The following is a 13,373-nucleotide window of genomic DNA, read 5'->3' as shown; positions in this document are numbered from 1 at the left end:
AGAAACACTCTGATCCTAGTACCGAGGAAAACAATTCATGGCATTAATCGCACTTTTTACACCCGTCATGTCATGTTTATTTAAATAAACAAAAACATGTAGGAAGAAAAGATAACTATTAATATAAAAATGTTCCGTGTTTGCCAGATGAGCGATTTAATGTGATGTGTCATCGTCAAGGATTTACGCGTCAAGATAAACTGTATTCAAATTACTGAAATACGAACATTATATATGTGGTCGCAGTTAAAATTGAATGCATGTTTTGGAAAGTATTGGTGAAAATGTTGCTCTTCTCTGTCCTCCTTATAAGGCTTATGATTGTGGCGTCTGGATCTAGTTCAATTGGTTTTGATTCCGAATCGTTAATGTCCTGTTCCAAATTTCACTTTGAAGAAAAGGTTTTAGAAAAACTTGTACGTTTGGAACATAAAATGGACTTGAATGAAGAAAAGTTGAAAAAGTGGGAAAAAACATTTTCCAAAAAATTGGAAAAAATGGATGAAGCCATTAAACAAACAGAGATATTTGTAGAATTAATGCGAGATATCCAATTACAGGAACAATCACGACATAATGATTCACGAAATTGTCGAACGCTTCCAGGGTCAGTCGAAAAATGAAACTGAATTTTATGGAGTACAGATGAATAGTTTGCTAGAATCTCTGTCTTCAAAATAGAAGAATTAAGTGTCGCCGACAAAAACAGGCAAAATACTCTAGAATCATTGCAGAATATTCTACACCAAGAGCAGAACCGATTCAATCAATCATTTGATGTTATCCTAGAAAACTTTAGACTGTCCTCGAATAGAACAACTGAAGAACTGACTGCAAGGCAGCAGAAAGGTAGGATTCAATCATCTAATAAAATTTCTACTACGTTATTATGTAGTTATTAGTTCTGATTAAGCAATATAAAAAATGTTTTCTATATTGAAACTTCAATTTTAAATTTAGCAGGTTTCATAGGAATGATTATTTGAATACCTCATATAGAACGGAATCGAAAATGGCATTTTTGATTCACAAAATGATCTAACTTTTCATTATAATTCATAGCATTTCTGACGTTTAAATATCCAATGAACTTAGAATAATTTGTCAACCAACTTTCATAGTTCCACGCTCCTTACCACATTTAGTAAAATCTCTCGCTGAATCATAGTATCATGTTGGAGCTTTTTGGCGAATTTCTCTTGTGTAACCCTATGAAAACTACAAATTTCTAGACCACTAGTCCATATAATATTCTAACACTTATATACACAACAAATACCCAGGTTTTTCTGAAATATTGTGTAATTTCTCTTTTTTTACATTGCTAGTCTAATTAGAATGATTTCATAAATTCGAATTTTTACCCAAAGAGAAAACTTCCTTTTTAAATGAATTTCTGATTCTATTCAATTACACATGTGTTGTTTAAAAAGTTATACATTAAACTGTTCAATTAATCTTTTCGGTTTTAAAACAGTTATTTTTGTGTACGTTAACACGTTATTTGTTTTTGAGCTAGATACGTGTGGCTCTCTTAGTCTTGGTTCATTCTCTATGAAAGTTTTGCATATTTGTCATGTTTAACTATTTAAATATCATAATTAGCATTTAACTATCAAAATCATATGCAAACGAGATATAATATTTAATATCTATCCTTATATTATGAAATGTTATTCATGAATACTAATTTTGGAGTGTTGAAATTTATACAAATTTAGACATGGCTATGATATAGGTAAATGACCTTCAGAAATGTTTCACAAACTTAAATTTAGCATTCAGGCTTTATCCAGCGATATAGGATACAAATAAAGTTACATTTTTCGTGGTATTTTGTATTCATGTGCAACATAGGCGTAACACATATTCAAGGTGCATTGCTTAATTCAATATTGCCTTACTCATTCAATTTAAATCTTGTGATTAAAGACGGATATTGAACATGAAATGTCCTACAAAAGGATATTTAAACATACGAATTAAAGATAATGTAGAGTATCGCCTTAATCTTCAAAAATCATCACATAACTTAAAATTTTATAAGTACTGTACAATCTGAAATAATGATCGAGAATCAACAAAAACAGTATGTATAACACGTAATGCAATTATTTCACAGATAAAATCTTGTTAATTTCACTTAGTTTCATCAACTTCTCGATTTTGATCTTTTTGATGTACAAATAAAAACAGAACTTTTAAAAACGATTTGATACTATAAAATAAAGAATATCCAACATTATATCAACAATAAAAAAAGAATATTTTTATTTAAATATTGATTCTGTAAACTTGAAACAATTAATCATTTCTTTTTATAATATTATACATGGTACTGTTTATGGCAGTTGTTATCAAATAGTCCGTTTCTATGTATGTTAGCGTTTGTTTCTGTTGCAGTTCAGTGTTTCTGTTGTTCCGTTGTTTTCCTCTTATAGTTGATGTGTTTTCTTCGGTTCTAGTTTGCAACCCGGATTTGTTTTCCCTGAATCGATTTATGACCATTGAACAGCAGCATGCTACTGTTGCGTTTATTTTAAGATTTGTTTGCAAATCAATTCTTTATGGTATTCACTTTATAATCATAAATTCATTCATACATTTATATGAACTATTTTATAAATATATATATATGTATTATTTATGCAGATTATGAGGTATTGATAAAGAAAGAGAATATTGTGGCATTCTCAGCTTGCACTATGAAACGACAGGATATTACAAGAAATACAAATATAATCCAAGTACCGGGTTATTTACTGCTCCACGTCAAGGCGTCTATCACATTACAACAGTTGTTATGTCTACGAATAATGGGGAACTTTATCTCCATCTCAAACACAATAACGACTATACAGCTGGAAGTTATGTTACGGGCAATGGCTATAAGACTGGTTCATTCGATGTTGTATTGAATCTAAAAGAAGGAGACAAAATATCTGTTGGAAGTACGGGAAGTTATAGTGTGTACAGTGACAGTGCTAAATATACTACATTTTCTGGACATCTTATCGCATAAACAGATTAACTGCTGCAAAGCAGAATGGTTTTTGTTTTTCAGTTGGCCATTTTTTATGCACTTTGTTTTATTTACTTGAATAATAATAACGTGCTATCTATTTGATATCTAAGCTGAATAAATATGTAGATGATAATTTTTACAAAGTTTGCGAGTGCAGCTGTTTTGGTGACACTTCTTTTCCACCAAATTATGTAATGTAAACAATAAAAATTGCAAGTTTGACATACTTTTACTTTCCTGATGCATTTTGCATGGAAAACTCTGGAATTAGATATAGATTTCATTATGAATTAACATTTAAGATCTGTCTAAATTCCATCAAATAGAAAACATTTATCACTCGACCAAAATTATGACGATATATTTGCTTTTCTGTTAATACTATGGCAATTTACATTTTAATTAGGATTTTATAAAAATAAACAAATAGTTATAATTGTTCATTTCTTGATTTGAATTTTCAATTACACATGTGAGCTCTGTACGACAATTTACCACAAAAGAGACGATTTTTGCATTTCTTCCTTTTAACTTTTCTGTTTTGGACGGTTGTCTTCTTCCTCTTACGTTTTGAATATCTCAAAACTTGTTAGCTATTGTTTATTACATATTGCGGATTACTTTAATTAAAATCTAAAAACTTAAATATCATAGACAGGTGATATCTGTGGTAATTTTTGTTAAACTTTGACGATTGTTATCTGTATACAAAATATTGATGATTAAATCAGTAATTTCATTACCACAAAGAACATTAAACTTTTACTGCGCTGTTTAATTGATAAACAAAATGGGTTGAAGGTTGGAGTGCATGAATAGACATCTTTAGGAAAATGGCAAATTACATTCTCATGATTAGAATGATGTCGTTTATAGAGAACATATATTTTGATACTTTGTATTCCATATAAGCTAATTGTTCCTTTGAATAAAGCCATTCTTAAATATGATCATTTTAGAATTGTGGTAAAATCTTAAAATGTTGTCATAATTGGTAATAAGTTTGGTTTTATTTGTAATATTTCGATACAAAATAAACATGATTTACATCTGGTCAAACATCCTGTCGAAACTGATATTTCTGCAATGCATAATGTCCTGCTTTTTCCTGTATGACTAGGACGTCTTTCATAAAATAAGTTTGAAATGTATGTTTTGATACATAATTTTAGTTGGAAGTGAGCTTTGGACTAGTTGACTAATATCACTACTTACTTTTTGGTTTTTTTTGTTATTTGTTTTTGTGGTTACGATCTGCTTATTTGTACAGATTAATGTTATGTTGTGCATACATATGTATAGTCTTGTAGAGGAAACGTGTCTTGTTGACGTGTAAACCATTCATAGTAGCTACTAGATAGTTATAGTACGGAATTGACAATATAAGATGAGTAAACAGCTCAGACGCCATACGTTTCTTCCCATGGGCAACTTTCACAAAGAAAACTGAGGGAAAATGTTTTAGAGATAAAATAGTTTTTCAAAAATATTTTAATGAACTTAAAAACGTGTGCTATAAAGTTTATTAAAGTCTATTTTGTACCTTTATGCATGAAGTGGCTCATTTCATGTCAACAGAGTTACAATTGTTTATAAGTAATAAAAAAAATATTGATAAATCGACCAATAACATATGATCACTATGTAAATCACAACTCGTTCGCTATGCCCGTGTCTTTAGTGGTGTTTTCGATTTCAATAAACGTAATCTATGTACTACTGGTAAATTATTAGGTCAACAATTTCGTTACTGCAAATCACGTAAAACCTTTATTAAATTCTTCTGTAGATACAAATATTTAGCTGTACATATATAAGACTTATTACACACATGGTTAACATCTGTCTATTTGATCAATATGTCTTTAGACGCTAGCGGCACTAACGTTTTCAATCGAACATTTATATTTAGATGAACAATAATTTATTGGTTGGAAGAATAATTGGAGGATTATCTGATTTACAAAATATGCATTTTTTTTTTAATTTTTATGTACATTTCACGCCAATAAATGTTTTATATTTTTCAAAAATTAAATGACAGTTTTAACAGTAAGCATACACACCTCTGAAGTTAAAACATGTGTTACTTTTACAACAACACAGATCATAGAATACATACACTATTAAGACAGGGATTTCGTTACCACAAATGACGTAAAACCTTTTCTAAATTCCCCAAAAGATACAAAGATTTGGTTTGCAATTTTGGCTGTACCTGTAGACAACTTATATCAAACGAAATAGCACATTCTAATGTTTACGGTAATGTTGTTTACCGAGCCTGGAAATTAAAACCTTGATACTAAATATTATTGTTATATACAATTGCACATGGTACTACAATCTGTCGATACCTATATTTTGCGATTGTACAAGGTCATGTTTTTCTCTGACTGATAATGATGTCTTTACACTAAATCCATTGCATATTGGATTAATGTGTACTGGTTGATATATTTGTCTTAGAAACCTGATTTTTTTTGTAGGAGCTATTATTGGCTTCGAACAAGATGTCAGTTACTGCGAATACTCTCATATCTGTACTTTATGTCTATTTTGTTGTTAGGGTGTATAAAAACCTTACTACGTCAGCTCTGTGTTTTTGTTAAATGTTTGTCTTCTTTGTATCGATCTAATGAGTTAACTTCAGCTGATTTTTATATTTTATTCATATATTGTAACATTACTGCACAAATTAAAGGGAAAGGTTGTTTTCTCACAAAAAAGTCACATTCTTCATGGGACTTTCCCAGGTGAGTAACCGGTAGTGGTTGACTTTGGTTCATGTCTGTAATATTTTTTTTCTCAATTAGATTGATTCATATTTTTATGTCTGTGGCTTTTTGCGACTATATAGTTTGTGTTTTCCATACGGTTGCCTTTAATTAGTTACATCCACATAATTTGAAGGAGTCTCATTTGCAATCATACAACATTTCCCCATTAATATATGTATCTGTTTTTTAACACGATTGTCTCTTGGTCATAGCTTGAAGTAAATAAGTTAATAAGATTTTAAAGTTTAACATCTTGTTTAAGCAAGCTTCTGTAAAGTCATTATGACAAGATCTCAGACCTTGACTACTTGATGTAAGTATATGAAAGCACTTAAAACAGCAAACAGCAATGATAAGGCAATTATTTTACATTTGTCAAAATTCCGTTCGTCGTTAAAGATTTTAATCGTTATATTGTCAAAAATTTCCATTTATACATTCATCCGACTCAGCTGTCCTGGTACTTTATTTCGTGTGAAAATAGAATATTATGCTCACTTGAACCTATGAGCCGAGTGTGATATTGCCATCTCCGACAAACGTTGAAATTTTAAAAGAAAGAGAATACTCGTCTTAAACCACAGAATCAATTTCAACAATATTCCGGCATGAAATAAGAAAAGTTCAACCAACATGGCAGCCATGGCTATGAATCGAACATACGGCGTAAAATGTGAGATTCAGCTAACAGGATACCTCATTTCGGGGAAGAAGAAGTAAGAGTTTTAGATAACATAGCCTCATACTATTTCGGACGTCTGACGTTCGTAGTGATTTAATAAAAACTCGTTTAAAATCATATAATCAATTACAACTAATCTCTTCTGAATAAACATTGTTGGGTCCTTTTAAGTTTAAACCCTTAAATTACAATATCGAGTAATGAGGGTCATTTTGAAAACTTTAATATATTTTCAAAATGTGAATCGCTCAACAAATCATATTTTCTTTATCCGTCAATTTATTTCTTTAACTAGTAGTAGAAGACACCATTACATCACAATTTACCATCAAATTTAAGTGTTTCATCAACTTTCATTGAAACTACCTAAACAAAAAAGAAATAAGATGTAAAAAAATTCAAAGAGAAACAGACTGTGCAAAGTTTGTAAAATTTTTGATGATGAGGAACATGAGGAACACTTTTTCCTTCATTGCCAAATTAACAGTTATATTAGAAATCCCCTTATAAATGCAATTAAACCCCATTATCCTAATTTTAACCAGATTGACTCAAACTCCAAACTTAAAACTATTCTAGATCCCAATAAAGATATTTTGACTAGTGTTGTAGACTATACAAAGCAATCTATGGAATTGCGAAAATAAGGTCCACATTGGTCAATTATATACTTATAGTATATATATATTATTAAAATCAACTTGACTTGTTTAAAACATTTATCATGTATTGTATGTTTCTTGTCACTTGTATATTATGTTTGCATTTTAACCCGTCAGAGTTTCACTTTTTTGCAATAAAGTTATATATTTATTATAATCTATAAATTGCATATATGAAAGGCAAAAATCTCTTATGTTAGCATTCATAAACAGTAGTATAGAAATAGACAGTGAAAATTAAAAAAAAATGATTAGCAATGTCTTTGGCTGAAACCCTTAATAGCTATTGCCTTTAATCCTCTGTAACGCATAATGTTTTTACTATCGTCATTGACAGGACCGTTATTGATTAAAATTCGGATCATGATCCTGCAATTCGTAGCTGAATATTTTTATAATCATTCATCTGATCATGACAACAAATAGATATTGTTCAAGAAGTGTCCAAATTATCCAGATCTTAATTCGATTCGGATCTGATGTTATCTTTCGCACTGCAAAATCGATCGAATCTGTCCTAAAAGCATCGCTATTCTCTTGAAAACGAGCCGACAGAGATCAGATAGTAACCAGAGAGTTTTGATCAATCTTAGCATTTTCGTGTATTTTCTTGATTACAATGACAGAAAGATAGAAACTGGTAACAAGAGCACCAACCATCCTGACGATAATAACAACGTTGTAAGGATCAAAACAGATGAGTTATTGATAAGCAAATTGAGTTACTAGTATACGTATAATAATTCAGTTGTAATTTTGTTTAAATAATTTTTTAATTCGTAAAAGACATGAATGTTTGTAAACTGTAACGATTAATTCTTTCCCAATTTTAGCGTAAATAAACAATCTAATCTAGGTCCTGAGAAAAACAGTTACTGGCATAAATTGCACGCATTACACCCGTCATGTCATATATATTTTAACATGAAAATGAAAAAAATGAAAAAGTTTTATGAACAAACGATAACAACATGAACAATAAACATAAAATTGTGTGTTTGCCTGGTGAGCGATTCAGTTTCGTATGCAAGCATGTGATTTGTCATCGTCAAGGATAACAGCTTTAGAATAAAAAAAAATCAAGTTACTGAAATACGAACATTCTGTGGTCGCAGTTAAATTGAATGCGTGCTTTTGAAAGTTTTGGTGAAAATGTTGCTCTTCTGTGTCCTCCTTATAAGCCTAATGATTGTGGCGTCTGGATCTAGTTCAATTGGTTCCGATTCCGAATCTATGCTATCTTGTTCAAAATTTAATTTTGAAGAAAAGGTTTTAGAGAAACTTATACGTTTAGAACATAAAATGGAACTAAATGAAGAAAAAATGAAAAAGTGGGAAGACGCATTTTCTTCTAAATTTGATAAAATGGAGGAAGCAATAAAACAAACAGAGATATTTGTAGAAACAGTGCAAGAAAACCAATTACAGGAACAATCACGACTTAATGATTCATTTCACGGAATTGTCGAAAACTTTAATATTCAATCGAAAAATGAAACTGAATATCACGGACAACAGATGACTACTATGTTAGAATCTCTGTCTTTGAAAATAGAAGAGTTAAATATAGACGTAAAGAAAAGGGATAATACATTAGAAATAACGCAGAATACTCTACACCAAGAGTGGAACAGATTCAATCAATCATTTGAACTTATCCTTGAAAACTTCAGACTCTCCTCTAATAGAACAATTGAAGAACTGACTGCAAGGCAGCAGAAAGGTAGGACTTGATAATTTGACAAAATTTGTACCTCGTTATTATCTAATTATTATACTGATTAATCAATATACAAATGTTTTTTTATATTGAAACTACAATTTTTAATTGAGCAGGTTTTATTTGAATGATTATTTGAATACCTAATATAGAACGGAATCGAAAAAGGCATTTTTTAGGCCACACCAACTTGATAAATAGTTCTTTGGATTTTCCCGCTCCTGTTTTGGAGAAATTGACTTTTTAATAAAAGAAATAATTACCGCTTCCGCAAATGTTTAGGCCGCATACCGCTCCAAATCTAGTTTCTCCTTGAAATTTGTTTTTCACATAGACGTTTTTCATGTGCATGTATTGCTCCGATCGATTCAAACGCACGTGTGATAATTTGAATTGTAAATAGAAGGTCAAAAATCGGGATGCCAACATGTAGTTGGGTCAGCTCATTGCCGTGGACAAGTAGTTACTGAACACACAGTTATCGGAAATGCATCTCGTTTTATCTATGAAGACCTGTTCTAGGAGACAAATAGTAAAATCTGTCTTTAGATGACCACGATTACATCAATGTTCGTTAAAACAATCGTCATCCCCGATCATTGTTTCAACAATACATAGTCCTGAATCTGAATACATTTGTAAGTACGTTGCAGGGCCAGGATATGGCATCAATAGCAACGGAAGAGAGACGCTGGACAATTAGTCCAACGATGTGAGAGCAACCACAGTTTTAAAGCTCTCAATTGGCTTTGCACACACGAGATTGTTTGGTTATCTTTATTCCAATAAAAAATTGTTCTTACAAAGAATTTATCTACAATGATTGTTGTTTAATAGACCTATCCATCTTAAATGACATTAATATTAAATTCCCATGAATTGTTTAAAAATCACTGATTTATCTTATTTTGATGAAACCCCATATCCCCTTGTTAGTTTTTGGTATGCAAGCACAACTTGTAAGGGAAAATTTAAGAGTTCCATCGTTCGAGACTAAAGTGATGATATTGTGATTGGCATGCTCATAATAATTAGGGATGTGTAATTGGTCTAACCACTTCTAGTCAAACTTAAGAGTTTAAAATGCATTGCAGCTTTTAGGAGCAAAAGGAAAGAGTATTTTGCTGTCAGAATAATGCATGTGTATGTGGTGACAGGTATTTTAAGGGAATATTTTAATACATTGAGATCAACATGCATAGCAATATAACTACATTTTTACTGCACTCGTTCTATTTGAGCAGTCAAAATGCGTTGACTGTATATTTCTATGTCATATACAGTTACTGACCCGATATCACTTTTCCTCATGAATATTTAAATAGAAGTTTCCGAAACTATATTTAATTATTCATACGACCTCTTCAACCTGTTCTTGTTTCCAATGTATACAACGACTCAAACTTATTTCTTTTACAATTTTTGGAAAAACATATTTCACTTGTTAATATTTTTTGTTTGAAACCTATAATAAATCATTATGTTTTATGCTTATTGCTGATATTTTAGTCCATACTCAAACGAATTCGTTCGCGGTTTCAACAGGTAATGTACATTTCATTGTGTTGTATATTTCTCAGCCTGATATGAGGTAAAAAGGGGATTTTTTCCAATACTTAAATCAAATAAATAATATTAACACATTAAATAACAATTGAAAATGTTATTTTCTAGATTGCAGTATAAAGACAATAATAGTGCATTGACTTGACATATCAACAATATAAAGATTCGACCCGAAACGGGGAAATATCTCGACAGAGCCTCGCATTTCCCAGTTTCTAAGCCTCATCCTTATATCGTTTATATGTCAAGTCAATGCACTATTATTGTCTATGTATCTTACTCATGATGCTGTTGAAATATTTACCTCACTCATTATGTTGATCCTTAGTATGGATGAATAGTTCCAGGTGGACATCAAGCAGCCAATAAACAATCATTACCATATATTGATATATTTAATATTTTTCAGGGACATTTTTGGGGATAAATACACATATTTAAATTTTATTCAACATATGTCATTTACCTAACTAACATAATTCCTCTTGTTAAACTGCATCTGCTATGCTTCCTTAATATATACACATGTATGAATTTTAATGAAAATTCAAGCAGACAAAGCTTATTAAAAGTTATTTGACGAAAATAATCAAGATTAACCAAACCACAGCGAGACAAGAAAGTTGGGTATGGTTCAGCCGCCAATCCATCGAATTATATGCATTAGAGCATGTTTCTTCTCCTATTTCTATGAGGTAACCCAGTTTTAACATGAACATACATTCTAAATCGCACAATTAAAAAAAAATATACCGCTCGCTTCACTTGTAGAGCACTCGCCTCATAAAAACTCATTTTCAAGAAAAAAATACAATCAACAAAATATCGCTCGCTCGCCCCATATTTTTAGAGCTTTTGTCCGAAGAACTACAAATCAAATTGGTGTGGCCTTAGTCACAAAATGATATAATTTTTCTTTATATTCCATAGCATTTCTGACGTCTTGATATCCAATTAACTTAGAATAATTTGTCAACCAACTTTGATAGTGCCACGCATCTTGCCATTCTTAGTTAAATCTGTCGCTGAGTCATAGTATTATATTGGAACTCAATTTTTTATATAAATTGCTGATTTTATTAAATTACTGACCTATTGTTTAAAAGGTTATAAATTAAACCATTCAATTAATCGTTTCGGCTTTAGTTATTATTGTTTTAGTTAACACGTTTAAAATTCTTTTCAGCTAGATACGTTTGGCTCATAAGTCATGGTTCGTTAATAATGAAAGGTGTTTGTTTATTTGACATGTTTTACTGTTTGAATATCAAAATTTGCATTAAACTATCAAAAGCGCATGCAGACGAGGTATATCTCTACATGTATGCAGTTAAAATTCATCTTCATATTATAAAATGTTATTCACGAATACTAATTCTTGAAATTTACACAAATTAAATATGGCTGTTAAATGTAGAAATCAGTGCGTGTATGGCATGGTATTGGTTGCAAAAATTTGATATTTTTCATTTAAATGCAATATTTCTTATTTAATTGGTATATTTCTTCATTTAAATGCAATATTTTTTTATTTGAATGGTATATTTTTTCATTTAAATGCAATATTTTTTATTCAGATGGTAGAATTTTTCATTCAAATTGTATAATTTTTCATTCAAATGGTATAATTTTCGTTCAAATGCAATATTTTTATTCAATTGGTATACAATGTCATTTGAATGCAATATTTTTTATTCAATTGGTATAGTAGTTTTTTATTTATATGCAATAATTGCATTATGGGGAAATTCTTTGACGTCATAAGGTAAAATTTGCAACAACGTTTGTGATTGGTCGGTAATTGTTTGGATTTCTCCCCTTTCTTCTTAAACTTCTTAAACTAAAAAGAATTAAAAAACGCGTCAGAATATCGCCCCTCTAACTAAACTTGGCGTTCGTGTGAGTTCGTGCACTGGCTTTTAATGCCAATAATGGCCAGGACGAGCAAAAAATGCGAGTGACAAGTAATAATAATTAATTTGACACACAACTTGTTCATGGATAGAAACAGATGCCTGCGTGCATGGCAAAAACACCTCCAATGAAAACCTTTTCTGAAGAAACTCTCCTACAGTCTACACATTGAAATAAAAAAAAAATACATAGCTAGCCCCCTCCCCCTTCTAAGTCCAGATACATGTAATCATGACGTTCTTTAGTGCTATATCATTTTTTACTTTTCTTGATCCTCAGAGACGTTGCAGGAAGGCACACATGAAAAAAGAATAAAAAGCATCCAGGACGTTACAATATTATTTGGACTAAGCCCCCTCTTTTTTACTACATACCTAATTACGACAGCAGAACCAGAAACACACAAGTAGAGACATAAGCTTTACTCCGGAACTAATTCTTTAATAAAGACAATTCAGGATAAATTGGAACCAGTTACTAACCTATGTTACAACAATAGTCCTATGACATAGGACTTCACTATATGAGGCGTGAACTTCATATTTAATACTATCTATAATATGTGCTCTCATGTCTTATGCTGCAAATCATTTTACATTTAGGATTCGTTGCTGAGCTTTTTTTTTTCTGTTCTCGTCTCCGAATCCCTTAAATAGATTTTTTTTCAAGCCCCACAGTAGTTCAATAATTACTATATGTCTTTGCATGAATAAGTATGCAGGGCATATTTCAAAACATATTGTATCTTCAGGACTTTTAAATGATTTACTTTTCAATACTGCATTGGCAAGGGGGGTATACAAGTTTATTTTGTGACACATTATATAATATATTTAGGTATCCAACAAATTATATGATTGTACGTTTAGCTATTATCTAGACCCGTACAAAATGAATATAATTGGACACATTTAACAGGAGCGGATCCAAAACCTCGGTGTCTAGAAGGGGGAGTAGGTTCAAATTTAGATATTTGTATAGAGATGTATATATGCGAGTATTGGCAGTAATGGTTATGGTGTGT

General features: G+C 30.9%; 1 long non-coding RNA gene across 1 annotated transcript; it reads left to right on the top strand.

Moving 5' to 3' along the window:
- The first annotated feature begins 688 nt into the window (after window positions 1-688).
- On the top strand, window positions 689-3,247 carry LOC127724361 (uncharacterized). The gene is made up of 2 exons (XR_007992460.1): window positions 689-849; window positions 2,653-3,247. It is a non-coding gene; the product is annotated as an uncharacterized LOC127724361 (long non-coding RNA).
- The last annotated feature ends 10,126 nt before the right edge of the window (window positions 3,248-13,373 follow it).

This window comes from Mytilus californianus, unplaced genomic scaffold, assembly GCF_021869535.1.
Source record: "Mytilus californianus isolate M0D057914Y unplaced genomic scaffold, xbMytCali1.0.p SCAF_14, whole genome shotgun sequence".
Classification (NCBI taxonomy): Eukaryota; Metazoa; Mollusca; class Bivalvia; order Mytilida; family Mytilidae; genus Mytilus; species Mytilus californianus.
Note: the sequence above shows the minus strand (reverse complement) of the source record. Positions and strands in the feature narration are given on the sequence as shown.